The sequence below is a fragment of the Sminthopsis crassicaudata genome, chromosome 2, assembly GCF_048593235.1.
Source record: "Sminthopsis crassicaudata isolate SCR6 chromosome 2, ASM4859323v1, whole genome shotgun sequence".
Classification (NCBI taxonomy): domain Eukaryota; kingdom Metazoa; phylum Chordata; class Mammalia; order Dasyuromorphia; family Dasyuridae; genus Sminthopsis; species Sminthopsis crassicaudata.
Window position 1 is genome coordinate 656,725,695 of NC_133618.1, and position 16,115 is coordinate 656,741,809.

Genomic DNA, 16,115 nt, shown 5'->3' on the forward strand with positions numbered 1-16,115 from the left:
AGCGGGGAAGCGTCTCACTGATGTGACATATTCCGAGATGAGCGGGCAGGAGCGACCCTGAAATCCGTGGGGGAGGGGCTTGCACGCCTCCTCCCCAATCCTGCCTCTCTTCTCCCAAGCATCCTTTCTCTCCAGCTCTTTTCTTCCTATCTCTTCCGTAAAGGGCACCGGCAGGCGTGGCCCGAGGCGGTCAGTGGACCTTCCACTAAGGAAAACCTCGGGCGCTTAAATTGGAAGTAAAGGCGGGGACTTGGGCGAGCCCGAAAATTCAGCCTAACCCACAGGATAGCGGCGGGAGCCGGCGCACGCGCACTTACCTCCTACTCGGGCTCCAGCCCCGCCTCCCTCCTAAAGAGTCTCCTATTCTCCTCCCACTCTCCTCGGTCGGCGGTCTGGGATGGGCCAGCTGGCCACGGCGCCTGCGCACCAAGTTGCTGGTGTGATCTGGCTCACGTAGAGCGGGTCCAGCTTGGAAGCAGGAGTGCGAGTCCCCGCCCCCGCCCTCGCAGGGAAGGGGCGGGGAGGACTCGCGCGCCGCCGGAGGCTATAAAAGGACTTACGGGCTCCCTCTATCGCTCAGTCGAGCCGCTGCCAGCTGGAGAGGAGAGTCCTCTAGTTTACGGGCAAAGCGGGGTGTGCGCAAGAGGTGGGGGCGGGCGGACGGCTTCTACCCCACTGCCTACCCAGGTGAGAGGCGCCTCGCTGAAAGCAGTCTCCAGGGCCTTGTGGAAGCCCGGCACCCCCTCTTCTCTTCGACTCAGCTGGGCTGGGGGTGGGATGTGCAAGTTGGAGGGGGGTCGCCCCTGTTTGTACCATCTCCTCTCTTGTTCCTCCATCCGCAGCCGCTCAGGGGGATTTCGCCCTCTTGGAACCCCTGCTGCTTCCATGGACTCTTCTTGTTCCCTTTTCTTCCTCCTCATATCCACTTTTCTCCTCTCTCCACTTCATCTTTTACTTTTTTCCTTCTCTTCCCTCCCTCTCCCCCTGCATAGCTTAAAGGCTGAATCGCCCCCTCCCTCTTAACAGCTTGGTCCCTCCCCCCTTGCAGCTTGGTCCCTCCCCCATATCTCCCCCACTTCCACTTGAGTAGTGGAGCAGCCTGAATTCTTAAGAGACCTGGACCCACCTTCTTGAATTTTCTTTCTGAGCTTTCAATTTACCAGCCCCTTTTCGTGAGCCCCCTCACATACCTGTCCTGCCCCCTCCCCTGGAGTCTCCCCTACTGAGGCGGGGGTGGGAGCATGGGAAAGGGGGGGTAGGGGGAACTGGGCGTGGAATTCTTGGCCTGCCAAGCAGATGGCAAGCATGAGATGATGGAGTGAAGCTGTCCCAAAGTTCTGAATCGCACTTTCCCCCATCCCCCGCCGAAAGCTGGACGCCCTGCCGCAGGTATGCAATTTCAGGGCTCCTGCCCGGGCATCAGGTCTCTGGAAGTAGAAGTACCAAGTCTGAACGCGAACTCCTCTCTGGCGCGCAGGGGCTGTAGTGAAAATCTCAGCTGCGGAGTTTAAGTTCAGGGCCCAAGGTCTGGGCACTTCGTGCGCACAGAGGAAATAGCCACAAGTTGATACAAGTTAGCCAGAGGAAATCTTCCTCTTTTAAAATGTCCTTTCCTCTTAGTCATCTTCTCTAGAGTGAACTCGATTTGCATTAAGTAAAGCGTTCGGGTAGGATGAAGTGTTGTGTGCATTTTAAAGATTCCCTCAGTTAATTTCAGCCTTTGTTTGGAATATACCTGAAATGGATCATGTGGGCTAAAATGCTGTTGAAGGGAGTACGTTAATAATTGGACCTTGTATTCCTTCTCAAAAAAGTGACTAATTCATTTGTGGAATAGGTAGCCACAGTAATTCATATTTCAAAGAAATCTGGTAACAATGTAATTTTTAAAAAACCACTTTAGCATGTTTAGGTTAGACTTGAGAATATTGTGGTCATTCCAAGTTTGTACTTTTCTTTTTTTAAAGAATGGATTGTGAAATGGAGAATGTACTCTTGAAATTGATTTAAAAAGCCAAAGATGGTGTGCTTTAACTTAACTGTTTCTTGTTTAAGATCCCTGCTTCTTGGAGGAGGAATGAGTGGGGGAAGGGGAAATACGTGGCAGTAACATTCTTTCTACAACCTTATTTGCTTACTTCACAAGAGAAAATCACTTATTTCTCTTTTATTTACATTTATAGTATGGGGCTATGGAATAGGCATTATTAAGATAGCTAGTTAAAAATTCCTCTTAGTAAGCAGGAATGGAAGTAGTTAATGCTTTTTTTGGAGGGATTTTCTAGCCTTAGATTTCTAAAGGCAAAATGGAATTAAAAAAAAACCCATTAATTTACGTTCATAAATATGGAAAGTTTTGAATAATTGCTTTAATTTTTTATGTCTAGATTAATGCTTTTTATGAGCTTTTTAAAGGCATAGGTCCATAAATAGGAATTTTACATTTTAAGATGCATAATAGTCAATCTGAGAAATGTGGATTACAAACTTTTGAAAGAATATTATCAGGTTGGGGTTTGCTGAAGCATGTACTTTTTTTGTGCTTCGTATTTTGTAGGCATTATAAATCACTGAAGTCAAATGCCTGCTATAGATTTGAGACTGGAAATAGACTTTTTAAGTGGTACAGATTTCATGCAGGTGATCTTTTGAACTGAATTGAATCCTTAAAGTTCTGAAAACCAAGGCTTAAGTATTCAAAACAAACTTTTTTGTGTGTTTGTAAGTGGATTATTTCAATAGCTAGGCTGTGTTGTTGGAACTGAAAAGAAAAATTATGAAAATAAATTCTAAATTTTTGAATGCACAAATTATATTGACAAAGCTGAAACAGCAAAGCTTCCCCCCAGCCCCATTGGCTAGAAGAAATAAGAATGTTAGGTTAGCTTTAATATTTGTAACAGCAAGAATCTTTAAAATTCATTTTTTTTAAATTGAAAGCTAACAAAAACCCAGGGACAAGTACCCCACAGTGCAACACCTATCATAAGAGAATTAAATTAACTTCCTGTTATTTTAATCCAGTCCTTTTACCTAAACTAGAAATTCTTATTCAATAAGCATCACCAGACACTGTGCTAACAAGCACTGGGGTTAAAAGGAAAGGAAAAAAAGTTTCTTCTCTCAAGAACTCACTTTTAATGTCATCCATCATGCAAACAACTATTCATACATAAAATATTCATGGTAGAAGATAATCTCACTGGGAAGATACTAGAATCTAGGTAGTTGGGAAAAGGTTCTTGCGGAAAGTTGGATTTAGGAAGTACTAAGGTGGCAGAGGTGAGGAATAAGAGCATTCCAGGCTGTGGGGATGCAACCAGAACTTAGGAGATAAAACTTTAAGTGAAACTTGCTGAGGTGACTATCTTATTGGAGTGAGTGAATGGAAGAGGAAGTTAGGTCTGAGAAGACTGAAAGGTGGACTGTGTTAGGTTTTAAAAGGTTTTAAAATCCCAACAGAGGATTGTGCATTTTATCCTGTTGGTAATAGTGATCCATTGAAGTTGTTTGAGAGAGTGGGGTAGAAGGTAACATGATTTGAAATGAGTATGGAAATTTGAAATGAGGATGAAATGGAGTGTGGAGAGTCTTGAGACAGGGACACCAACTTTTATGAGAGGCTCATTTTATTTAAGAAACAACAACAAAAAAACCCACAGTTAATTATTCATTGGAATGGAAATATGGTTCTGTTATTAAAACAATGCCTTGGGGGATAGAACACTTAGAAAATATTAGAATATTCTTTTGGAATTTCTGTGTATCACATAATTTTCCTTTCTTGAAAACTGAATTGAGTAACTAGTCACCTGTACCATAGTCTGTTTAGAACTTGACGGACAGGGTGAACAAACTTTTAGAAAAAGGACAGAGTCTCAGAATTGGAGGAGACCTAAGAGACCAGCTAATCCAACTCATATTGGAACAGAAATTCTAAGTATACATTTTCAGTAAATTGATCATCTGGACTTTGCTTTAAGGGTATGAACCCAGTAAATACAAGTGCATTTTGTTTCACTTTTGGATGGCTCTAGTGGATGGCAATCATAGTTTTGGATGGCTATTGCAGACTTAAGTTGCTTTTCCAAAACTTCCATGCTAGCTAATATGATCTCCCTAAATCTTTCCTTCTCTGGACCATCTAGCTTCATTTTCATCAATGATCCCACTTAAGAACTCTTACTCTAAGGCTTTTTTCTGTTTTCCAGGCTAAACATTCCTAGTTCCTTTAAATAGGCTTTTATCTTTTCCCTATCTTGTGAGGCTCTTTTATATAAGAATTCAGTCCAACAAACATTTATTAAATGTCTGCTGTATTCCTGGTATTATACCTAGTTTTAGGAATACAAAGATACAAATGAAAACTATTCCTTTCCTGCCAAATAGCTTATGTCCACTTGAGGAAGGAGAAAGAAAGAAAATGTCCACAGATAAAAGTTAGTTCAGCAGAGAAGAGTTTTTGCACTCAAGGAACTGGTAAGAACCTAATTCAGAAGATGATCTTGAAGCTATCTCTAGAAAGCTTTCTAGGCAGAGGTTTCTAGGCAAGAGGGAAAGCCCATGCAGAGACATTAAAGCAGTATATGGAGCATGGACTGTGAGGAGTATCACATTGATTAGCTTGACTGGAACATAGTGGGTGAGATGGGATGTTTCATCATAAGGCACACACATGTAATCTGGAGCTGGGTAGTAAAAATACCAGAGAAGTTTATTGTGTATACTATAGTCAATAGGAAGCCATTGGAACTTCTTGAGTTGGGAAGTGATCTGTGTTTTAGGAATGGTTGTATATATTGGAGAGGGGAGAGGCTAGATGCAGAAAAATGAGTTAGTTTATTGTAGTAGTCCAAATGAGAAGTGCTAAGGGCTTGAATTAGACTGGTGATAAGTGAGAAGGAAATGAATAGGAGGGATAGCATCTTGCCTAAGTAGAATTGATAAGATTTGGCTTTTGATTGAATATAGCATATGTATAAAGAGCTTAGATGACTCCTAGATTAGGAACGTAGATAAAGAATGGTGGGGCTCTTGAGAGAAACAGAGAAATAAGGGTGTTTGTGTATATGTATATGTGTATGGTATTAAACAGAACATAATTTGAGGTAATCTATGGGGTGGGCGGATCTGTCTACCAGCCAAGTTAATGACTTGGAGTTGAAAAGAAAAATGAAGACTAGATAGGTAGATTTGGGAGTTAACTATAGAGAGATGTAGTTGAATCTATGGGAGGTGGTAAGATTACTCAATATAGAGAGAAGAGGACTTAGAACTGTGGTAGGATAGGAGTACAGATAAGGGGTGGAACACTGATGATCCTGAGGAAGAGTTTGAGAAGGATCACTTAGGACATGAATCAGCCAAGAGGGAGAGAGTATTTGGAACATAGTCAACAGTATCAAATGCTACAGAGAAGTCCCAAAAGATGGCTGGGAAAAGATTGTTGGATTTATTGATGAAGAGATCATTAGTGAACTTGGAGAGAGAATTTAATCAGTGGTGGGGTCCCAAGCCAAATAGCAAGGATTGAAAAGTCAGGGGGAGAAGGGAAAGAAGTTTTTCTAGGCAGGGAGAAAAGACATTACTTCAAATGAAGATTTTTAAGGATGGGAGAGATCAGGGTGTGTTTATAGATTATAGGGGAGAAACTGATAGAATAAGGAGAGATTGAAAATTAGGAAGAGAGAGAGGATAAGTAAAGGGTCAAATTTCAAAGAAGAGAAGGGAATGTAAATCAAAATAAATAGAAAAGTTGGCTTTGGCAAGGGAATTTGAGGTGTAAAATTGGAGAGAATTGGGAACTTGTAATAATTGACTTCAGTGTTGTTTTGTTTTCAGGAAAGTGTCAGTCAAGATCCTCTGCTGAGAAGAACATTGTGTATTTAATTTGAAGAGAGATTTGGAGTAGTGAAGGGAGGCAAGGGAATGTGCGTTTATTAAGTGTGAAGAATTTTTCAAATATCTCATTTGCTCCTTACAACAATCCCTGGAATAGGTGCTATTATTCTTTCATTTTATAGTTGACCCAGCTATGCCATTTCAAGGCTTATACCCTCAAAGAAGATATAGAAGGAAGAAAAGGATGTACGAAAGTATTTAAAACAGTTCCTTTTGAAGTAGTTCCAAACTGAAGGCAAAATTTGTGCCTAAGGTCACAAAGCTAGGAAGTGTCTAAGATTGAATTGGAACTTGGGTCTTCCTGAGTCTGGGCCCAGCACTCTACTCTACTCAGCATCTAGCTGCCTTGCTAGAATGGATACTGAGGAATCCACAAAGAAACAAAATAAATGAAGAACAACAACAGGACAGGCAAAGTAGATAACTAGTTTAGCAGACTTAGTCAGCATGCTTTTGTGGCATTTATTAGTGATATTTAGCAGCAGTCAAGTAAAACCAAGTCAGTTCAGGAAAACTTCATCACCAAATAAGGGAAAGAGATTACAGAAGATAGGATGGATAATTTTCATTTTATAAAGCCAAAAAAGCTTTTGTACAAACAAAACTAATGCAACTAAATTTTGTAGAGAAAAGATAACTTGAAAAAATCTTTGCAGCAAATTTTTCTGATAAAAGTTTCATATCCCAGGGCAGCTAGTAATCACAGAGAAATGTAAATTAAAGTAACTCTGAGGGTCCACTGCATATTTGACAGGTTAGTAATTTTAGATGACAAATATTGAGGTCCACAGGAACATGAACTACGAATTGGCCCAACTATTCTGGAAATAAATTTGGTGCTTTTCCTTCCCAAACTCATGTCCTGTGATCCAGCGGTGCCTATACCCTCAAAAGGGTCAAAGAAAAAAGACTATATATATATATATATATATATATATATATATATATATATATATATATATATATATATATATATATATATATATATATATATATAAAACAGTTCTTTTTGAAGTAGCCCCAAATTGAAAATTGATGAATGAATAAAAAGATTATGGCGAATGAATATAATGGAATATTCTATAAGAAATGAAGAAATAATTTGTAGAAGAAACTGGGACATGTGTGAAATGACTAGAATGTGAGCAATTTATAAAATGACAGCAACATTGTCAAGAAAAACAACTTTGAAAGACTTCAGGACTTTGATCAGTACAACGGATGATAAACTATCTTAAGTCCAGAGGAATGAAGATGAAACACAGTGCTCATCTCCTATCAGAAGAGTGATGGACTTAAATTGCATAATGATACATATGTTTTTGGATGTGGTCAGAATGGGAATTTGTTTTGCTAGAATATGCATGTTTTTATGAGGGTTTTCTTTTTTTTTCAGTGGGGATATGTGGGAGGGAGAGAGAATACATGTTTGGAAAAACTTTTTTTTTTTTTTTTTTTTTTTTTTTTAAAGAAAGAGATGAGCTTAAGTAGGATAAGGGACAAATATTCAAGGGACAGTATAAGGTAGAACTAGTTGGAAAATGAATTCAGAGCAAGGGGTGTTGATGTGGGAAAGCCAGGAAGGCTGAAGTGACTGATAGTGTATTCTTTCTTTGTTGTGTAGGAACCCCCTGCAGAGGTACATCACAACTCCCCTTAAAAATAGAGTTACCTGAATTTTAGAGAAGTTGTGGCTTGTACACAGTCATCCAGCCAGTAAGTATCAAAGTTGGGATTTGAACTCTGTTCTTCTTGGCTATTAAGTCTGGGACTCCATCCACTTACTCTCCTGCCTCTTATACTGAATAAATGGTAATTTTGATATGAGTAGTACTGGGAATGAGGTCAGAGATTTGGTTGAATATAGAAATCTATTTTGGGTTGCTGGAAAATTGTATCAAGAGGTGAATTCATTGGAACATGTTAAATTATACTGCCTTTCAATCCAGATTACAGTTTGGCCTCCTCTTTAACAATGCTTTGTAGAAAGAATATTACATCTGGCTTGAGTGGATATGGGATATTGTTTTAATTGTGCTGTGTGACCTTGTAGAAATCACTCAATTTTTCTGATGTTCAGTTTTCTCTTAAGATAGGAATGCTACTTTGAATTGCCTGATAGACATTATGAAGGATAAATAGATAATGCATGTAAAATACATTTAAAATTAACCAAGGGCTACATAAATATGAACTAAATGAATTAAGTTTAATCTTCCCCTCTGCATTGCCCCATACCCTTTAAAGATTACCCCTAGCTCAAGCTTCTCATCTCTTTTCTACTTCATCACCAATACTGGTGATCTTCATTTTTCTTCCCCTGTCCCAATTCATAGTATTTTATTTTTTCCAATTACATATAAAGATACTTTTCAACATCTATTTTTTAAAATAATAATAATAGCTTTTTATTTTTCAAAATACATACAAAGATAGTTTCAATATTCATCCTTGCAAAACCTTGTGGTCCAAATATTTCTTCTTCTCTCTCCACCTCCTCCCTCCCCTAGATAGCAAATAATCCAATATAGATTAAATATGTGCAATTCTTATAAACATATTTCCATATTTGTTATGCTGCACAAGAAAAATCAGATCAAAAAGGGAAAAAATGAGAAAAAATGAGGAAAAAAGATGAAAATACTATGTTGTGATGTACATTCAGTCCCCACAGTCCTCTCTCTAGATGCAGATGGCTCTCTTCATCACAAGTTTATTGGAATTTCCCTGAATCACTTCATTTAATATTCACTTTTGTAAAATTTTGAGTTTCAATTTTTTTTCTCCTTCCCTCTCTTCTCCCCTTCCTAAAGAAGCAAGTAATATGACATAGGTTGTATATGAACAATCATATTAAACATATTTGATCTCCATCTTTCTTCATCTTTGCCAATTTACATAAAGTAAAATTATACTTTCTACTCTTAATTTCAATTTTATTGTTTGAAAACAAGGCATATGCTACATAGTAAGATTCCCCCCCCCACATTGTTACCCTAAAGTTCCTGTTGGTTGTTATTTTACTCTGAAACAATATTGTTTTTATTTGTTTTTGTCTCATCTTTTTTATGTATGGATGGATAGGTGTTTTTTAAGGCTACTTTTATTACTTAGTCAGAAATCGCTGGCAAACTTTTAGCAAATCTTAACAACTTGGGGAAAGGGGGAAGTTACCTAAAATTTAAGGTTCTCTCTCTTTGGGAAAATTAAATGAAATGTGTTAAATCCAATGAAGATTTTGTGAAGATCTTAGATGTAAGGTGTACAGTCGGACCTTGCCTAATAAAAGTATTGGCACATTTTTCTTTTATTGTAGTGAATAAATAGAATCATTTTCTCCTTTTTTAAACTTCCTCTCCACTCTACATTTATTTGGAAATATTACCTGGGTTAGGGGGATCTGATCTCTTTGTTCCTAGTTAAAAAACAGATTTTAAACACTGAGTACAAACAGCTGTTTTATTCCAAATGTGAACCAAAATTCCATCGTGAGTTCTTTTTGAAATAGTTTAACACTATTTTATAAATCCTTTTTGTTGGTTAAAACTAAACATTTGTTAGACCTTTTAGCCGATTAGTTTGAAGTATTTTGAAACAACATTAAAAAAAAAACAACAACACTATTGTGATTTGGAGCTTGGCAGGAGGGAGAACAAAACTGGAATTTGTGCAGTTAATTTTGTTAAAATGTAATAACTTTTTAGTTGTGAGTTTAAAGTCATGGTTCTTCCACAAGGTTGAAAGTGGCAAGGATGGTGGGAAACATTTGCCTAGTGTTGTTGCTTTTTTCCCCTCTTGAGACATTTTCTTTTTTATATATATATATATATATATATATATATATATATATATATGTATGTGTATACATATATATATATGTATATGTATACATATATATATATATATATGTATGTGTATATATATATATATGTATGTGTATACATATATATGTATATGTATACATATATATATATATATGTATACATACATATATATATATATATATATGTATGTTTTTTTTTTTTGCTATCTTTTGTTTGATTTCACCTCAGTGTTCCCTTCTGTCCCCTTCCCTCTCCCAGCTCATTTGGCAGAAAAACTTTTTTAAGAAAAAAAATGAAGCGAACTCTTCCCCCCATAACAAAATCAACAGATTGGAGGGAAAATCTGGCAATCTCTCTCTGTTCTCTCTTCCTCCTCTTCTTCCCTCCCTCCTTCTCTCTCTCCTTCTCTCTGACTCTGCTCTATTTCTCTGTCTATCTGTCTGTCTGTCTCTCTCTCTCTCTCTGTTTCATACCTATAGACGCCTTCCCTTCAACCTTTTTGAGGAAGTTGGAGTAGGGGAGTGTTATCTCATATTTTTTCCTTGTGGCTAAGTTAGTTCTTTTGTAACATTAATTTTCAGTTTTTCTTTCCATTTACTTGTCATAGTCACTGAAACTTTCAAGAGTAAAGACACAGCTTCTGGAGAGTCCTCAAGACATGGACCATTGGGACTTTTGGGATTCCCAAATCTGTTCTTTGGACTCTTGACTAACTGACATTTACAAATGTTATTTGGTGGGATCTACATTCTGTATTTATTGCTTAATAAGAACTTTTACCTCTCTGGTATTTTAGGGTTATAAAGTACTTTCATGTACATGATTTCATTTGATCTTCAAATCAACCCTGTAAGGTACATAGTAGAAGTAGTCATCCTTCTGTAAATAATGAAGTTTGGATCAAAGATGGCAGGTGACTAACCCAAGTTAATAAGAAGCCTAGGTCTTCTGAATCTAATGCTAGTGCTTTTTCAGTGATAGCAAAGCAGTTAGGAAGGAGAAATAAGAAAAAATTGAGTATTTTAAAGTTCAGTGAGAATTTTATTAAATGCCTTTATAGAAAAATAAGTGTAATAGCAAATCTGTTTTCAAGATGTTGGCCATTTAGGGGAGAGGATGTTGGCCCCCTCAAAGTTAGGGAAAATGGCTTTCCCTAGTTGCTGTAGAGAAAAAACCATCTCTCTTAGTTTTGCCTTGGACTTATACCTTGTATTTTTGAAGGAAAGTAAAAAAGCAGGGAACTTGACTAAACAAGAGGGTATTACCAGCTCCATTAGTGTTAATTTCACATTTTGACTTAGAATATGCTTGGATTGTTCTTTGGATTTTTGGAAGATCTCAGAATTCAAGGCTTACGGTGGAGGATAAGATGAGGATATGAAAATCAAATTTAGAAATAGCTATCTAGAAGGTGACTGTTAATGGTGTATTGGGTGAGTAAGAGAGGATAATCTAGAAATTATAGATAATAACTTAATAATAATAAAGATTAATGACTGTCAGAATTTATCATTCCTCATAATTCATATTTACTTTAATTTTGAAGGAGTGGCTGTGGGAGACAATTTAAAATTTTTTTTCTTGTAAGAAATTTATTTTTAAAACAGATTAATATTTACCAAATTCTGTGTTCTAGTAATTCAGTGAATTATCTTGTACGTCTAATTCAATGAATCCTGATAATTCAAAGTTGTAAATATTTACAGTATAGTAGAACTGTTTTGAAATCCATGCGCAGGCTTTATTGATCCTGCTGAACATGTGGAGCAGTGCTTTCCTGGAATATGTGTGGTAGTGAAGCTTTGTGTTTGCATCAATAGTCCTCTTCTCCCCAAGCAGTCCTCTTTTACCTAAGCTTCCCAGAGAGGAAGGGAAATACTGTTGGACTTCCTAAGAATCTTTACTACGATTTAAAGCCAACATTTGGAACTTTAATATCCTAATAGTATTTGTGTGGTCATAATTTACTTATTCCAATATTGATATTTGTTACTTTTTAAGTAAGGCATGGCATTGGGTATGACTTGAGAGACACATCCATATTTTCCATCTTAATATAAAAGCTTGTTTCAATTCTATTTTAATAGTTTAATGGGAATATGGAAGAGACAATATTTGTGCAACAACTGCCCTCTTAAGGATCTGGGGTGCTTGAATCTTAGGTTTTTATAACAAATTATCTGATATAAAATCATTAGTAGAGTGAAACTGAAGACAAATTGAAGTGAAGGATTGTTGGTGATGGTGGTCCTAATAAGAGTTTGCATTGATACAGCAAGCTTTTGAGGAAAGTAATGCTCATTATTATTTTTATAAAATTTTATGTGGTGCTCTAGAGTTTATTAAGTATTTTATATCTTCCTTTGAGCTTCTCAGCCATATGAGGTGTAGGTATTAACTACAGGTGGTGTAATGCCCAGTGTACACATGAGGAATTTAAGGCTCAGATATTGTTATTTTCACATGGTGACAACAGCTTGTGCTGGAACAGAACATGAACTTAAATCAGGTCTTCCTGACTCCACATCTGGCATTCTGATCACAGTGCCCCACTCACAGTAAGTTTCATCCTCAGTTCAGGGATGAGCTCTTTGCCCTTGATCAGCTAGCTAGTGAATGTCAGGTGGGATTTGAATTAATGCTTTAAGCAGGCAACAGGACAAAGATGATAGGGTTGACTAGTCAGTAAACATTAATTTAACAAGTGATAGAATCTCTTAGGCATTCAAAATATTGAAGGAGGACACTTGAAATAAGCTTGTTGTAGGTATTTTTATAGGCTAAATAATTCAGGATTTCATGGGTGTATCAGAGAGGACAGAAAACATGGAAACCTTACATTAACCAATAAATTCTATCTGCATCTCTCAGAACTATGGCTAAAGGAGAATTCAACTAGAAGAGACTACAAAATAGATAATTTCATTTATATCATATCAAAAAGTTTTGCATAAACTGTGACAGCTAGGATGAGGGAAACTGCCAATTTTAAAGTCTTTGGAACTCTGATAAGGGTCTCTAGCTTGTATATAAGAAATTATTACAGCTATATGTCTAAGAGTCATTTCCTAGTGAATAAAAGGTAAAATACACATACACACACAGTCACAAATAGTCTTACAAACTTTTGATCACTTTTGTTCTAAATATGAGAGAAATGCAAATCAGCTCTGGGATTTCACCTTACATTCAGCAAATTGGCAAAAATGACAGAAGGTAGAAATATTATATGTGAGAGGAACTGTGAAAAGATATCGACTATTGGTCCAATGATTTGGGAAAGCAATTTGGAATTATACTGGAAAAAATAGCTTCAATGTTTATAGCCTTTGACCTAGAGATGACTTCTAACCATATGCACCGGGGAGGTAGAAGGGTTCCCCCTATGAATATTTTGAATGCCAATATATTAAATAGAAGCACTTTTTGTTGGAGCAAATACTTAGAAACTAGAGAGGATGCTTATTGATGGCTAAACAAATTTTGGTGCTATGAATACTGTATCACAAGAAACAACAAATATGAAGAATTCAGAAAAACTATGGAAGATTTATGAGCTATTACAGAGCAAAGTAGATTTGGGAACAATAATAAATACAACTAAAACAATGTATATAGAAAAACAATGAAATGAAATTGAATGTTGTATGGTTTAAATTACTAGACTGGGCCTTGTAGAGTTGAGAAAAACTTGCCTCTTCTCCTTTATTGGAAAGGTGGGGCATGATGAATATAGAAAATTTTTTATTATTGCTAGTTATAGTAGTAGATGATTAGTTTGGCAGAATTTTTTTTCTTTCATGATTTTTATCTTTTTTATAAAGAAAGGCTGGGGGGGTTGAGAGGAATGGCTGGAGATATATTGGGAAAAGAATATAATATGAAGACAAAAGATATCAATAAAAAATTTAAGAGCCAAAAGAAAAATTATGGAAGTAAATGTGTGGGATCTTTAAACTTTCTCCTAAAATAATAAAAAAAAGACTTTACTAAATTTTTATAATTAGATTTATTAGAAGGGAAAATTGTTCCTTTATAAATATTATTAAATTAAAAGCAAATAATTGAAGAAGTCCTATTTGAACAATACCAAGAAAATTCTAGACTCTGCAGTCAGTCCAAGACATGAGAAGCCGTGCACTTTGGCAGGATCCCAGGAGAGGAAGTCTGTTCATCTGTTATGTTCTAGAAGTTTTTCCCAAAGAGGCTCTGTTGTCACACAGCCAATAGAACAGTTTTTATTTCACTACTCTGTGTTTTTGGAAATGTGCAGTATACAGTTGGGTGGAGACTTGAATCTTTTTTGGAATATTTAATTATGATTCAAAGGATTGAAGATTTAGAGAAGGAAGAGACCTTCATAATAACTTAGTTTAATACTGTCATTTCACACATGAGGAATCTGAAGCCAAGAGAGATTGTCATTTGCCAAATGTCACATTAGACAGTTAATGACAGAATCAGGGTTTATCCCCAACTCCAAACCCAACATTCTGTCTATTGTGCCAAGTGGTTTATTTTGTTTGAGAGTCATCGTTTTTAAGATATAGTTTGCACATTTTCCTTTGATTTCATTTTTGTAGATGATTTCTTTGGTTATAATAAAGTTATGATGATCTAGTAGAAAGATTATTAGGATTTTATAGCTCCCTTTCAGACTGGGTATGTGTGGCTTTGGGGAAGCTTGTTTCTCCTCTGTAAAAGGAGAGTTTGGATTAGATAGACCCTCAAATTCAAATCTGTCCTATGAGTATGAAAATCCATGCCTTAAAAGATTAGAATTGAAAATTTTTATCTGTTTACCACTTCAATGTATGTTTGGTAGTTGTTGTTTTCATTCTAAATAATGCAAAAAATAGCCTTAATGTTTTTATTCACATTGTTTGACTATTTGATAACTTTTATATTTATTGATTATGTGCTATTATTTCTAATAACTAGTAAATGAATAGATTATATGTTTAAATCTTGTTTAAACAACTTTAAATGTGGACTAAAAAAATGAATCTTTCTTTGGCTTTAAAATCCTGTGATCCTTAAAGACTACTAAAATTGATAAACTCTTAGTTAATTACAAGAAGGAACACATTTCCAAAATGAAAGATAACAATGAATTTAAAATTAAAGAAATTTTTTAGGAAGTGTTATATTTGCATAACTATGTGATGGTAATAGTTTTGTTTACACATTTATGTCATAACAATAGTTGAAAGTGGCAAAAATGATAACACCTAAATTGACTTATAAATTAATTAATTATCAATCAATCAATAGTAGAAGGCTGGTTTATAGAAATAGATAAAATAATAACTGGCTTTATATTGAGGAACAGATGCTTTAGAATATCAAGGAGTGTTTTGATAAAAGTAGATCTAGTACTTGAACTACTAAACTTGGAAATTAATCAAGCAGTGATTATCATTAACTACAGGCACACCTTGGAGAATATTGTAAGTTCATTTAGAGACCAATAAAGTGAATAAATTTAATCACATGAATAAAAAAGAATTCTATGATCCTATGAAAAACCCTATTTAAATGTTAAGAATTCTTCTGAGATGAGTAAGTTTCTTGGGAAAGTTAGGTAGTTGCAAAAGAGAAAGGGAATCTTAAGTGCTGAAGAGCAATAGAAATCACTCTGTGCAGAGTTAAGTTATATATCTTTTGAGTAAGAATAAGAGACAAGTTCTTTATCCTACAGAAAAATTGTGATTGGGAGCCTATTTTTTGTAATAATCTTTGAAATCTTATTTGCCCTAACCTTTTAGTTAGTTGTGAGCAGGCACGAGAAGTGTCTTGTTTGTTCTGTGTTAGAGATGATGCCTTAAGCTTTGGAGAGATCAGTGACTCTGTACTTTGACCATTACCAGATCAAATGTATTTTTTTTCCTTGAAAAGTTCACAAATAATAGAATTTCAGTGAGGGCCCAAAAGTACAAGCTATCATAAAAATGAATCTTTTCTATGCCAGACCCAACAAATGGCTTTCAAGCTATAAGGAACTCATTCTACTTTCAGAATACTCTAATTATTAGGAGTATTTTTCTTTTTCCTTTTTACAGTTTTTACCCATTGCTTTTAATTTTGTCCTCTAAGGTCCAAACAGGACAAAATTAATCCTTCTTTAATAGCTCTTTAAATGTTTGAAACTGCTGTCCTGTTCTCTTGAATTATTCTCTTTGCCTTTTTAAACATCTCCTGATCTTTCAAGTGATCGTATGGCATGGACTTGGGACTTTCCACAATTTGGTTGGCCTTCTCTGGACATACTTTGGTTTATTGGTGCTCTTCTTGAAATGGAATGCCTGGAGTTGAGCACTTTATTCCCTTATTTCTGAGCCTTCTGATAAAGATGGTGCTTGAGTATAATTTTTTAAAAAAGGCTTTATA

The 16,115-nt window shown here is 36.0% G+C and overlaps 1 protein-coding gene across 1 annotated transcript in view; it reads left to right on the plus strand.

The window, feature by feature from the left end:
* The first annotated feature begins 553 nt into the window (after positions 1-553).
* P4HA1 (prolyl 4-hydroxylase subunit alpha 1) overlaps positions 554-16,115 on the plus strand; it is a 72,095-nt gene continuing 56,533 nt past the window's right edge. Inside the window, exons 1-2 of the mRNA XM_074296862.1 lie at positions 554-687; positions 7,526-7,617. The gene's annotated coding sequence lies outside the window, so the exon portion shown is untranslated. The remainder of the gene's footprint in view (positions 688-7,525; positions 7,618-16,115) is intronic.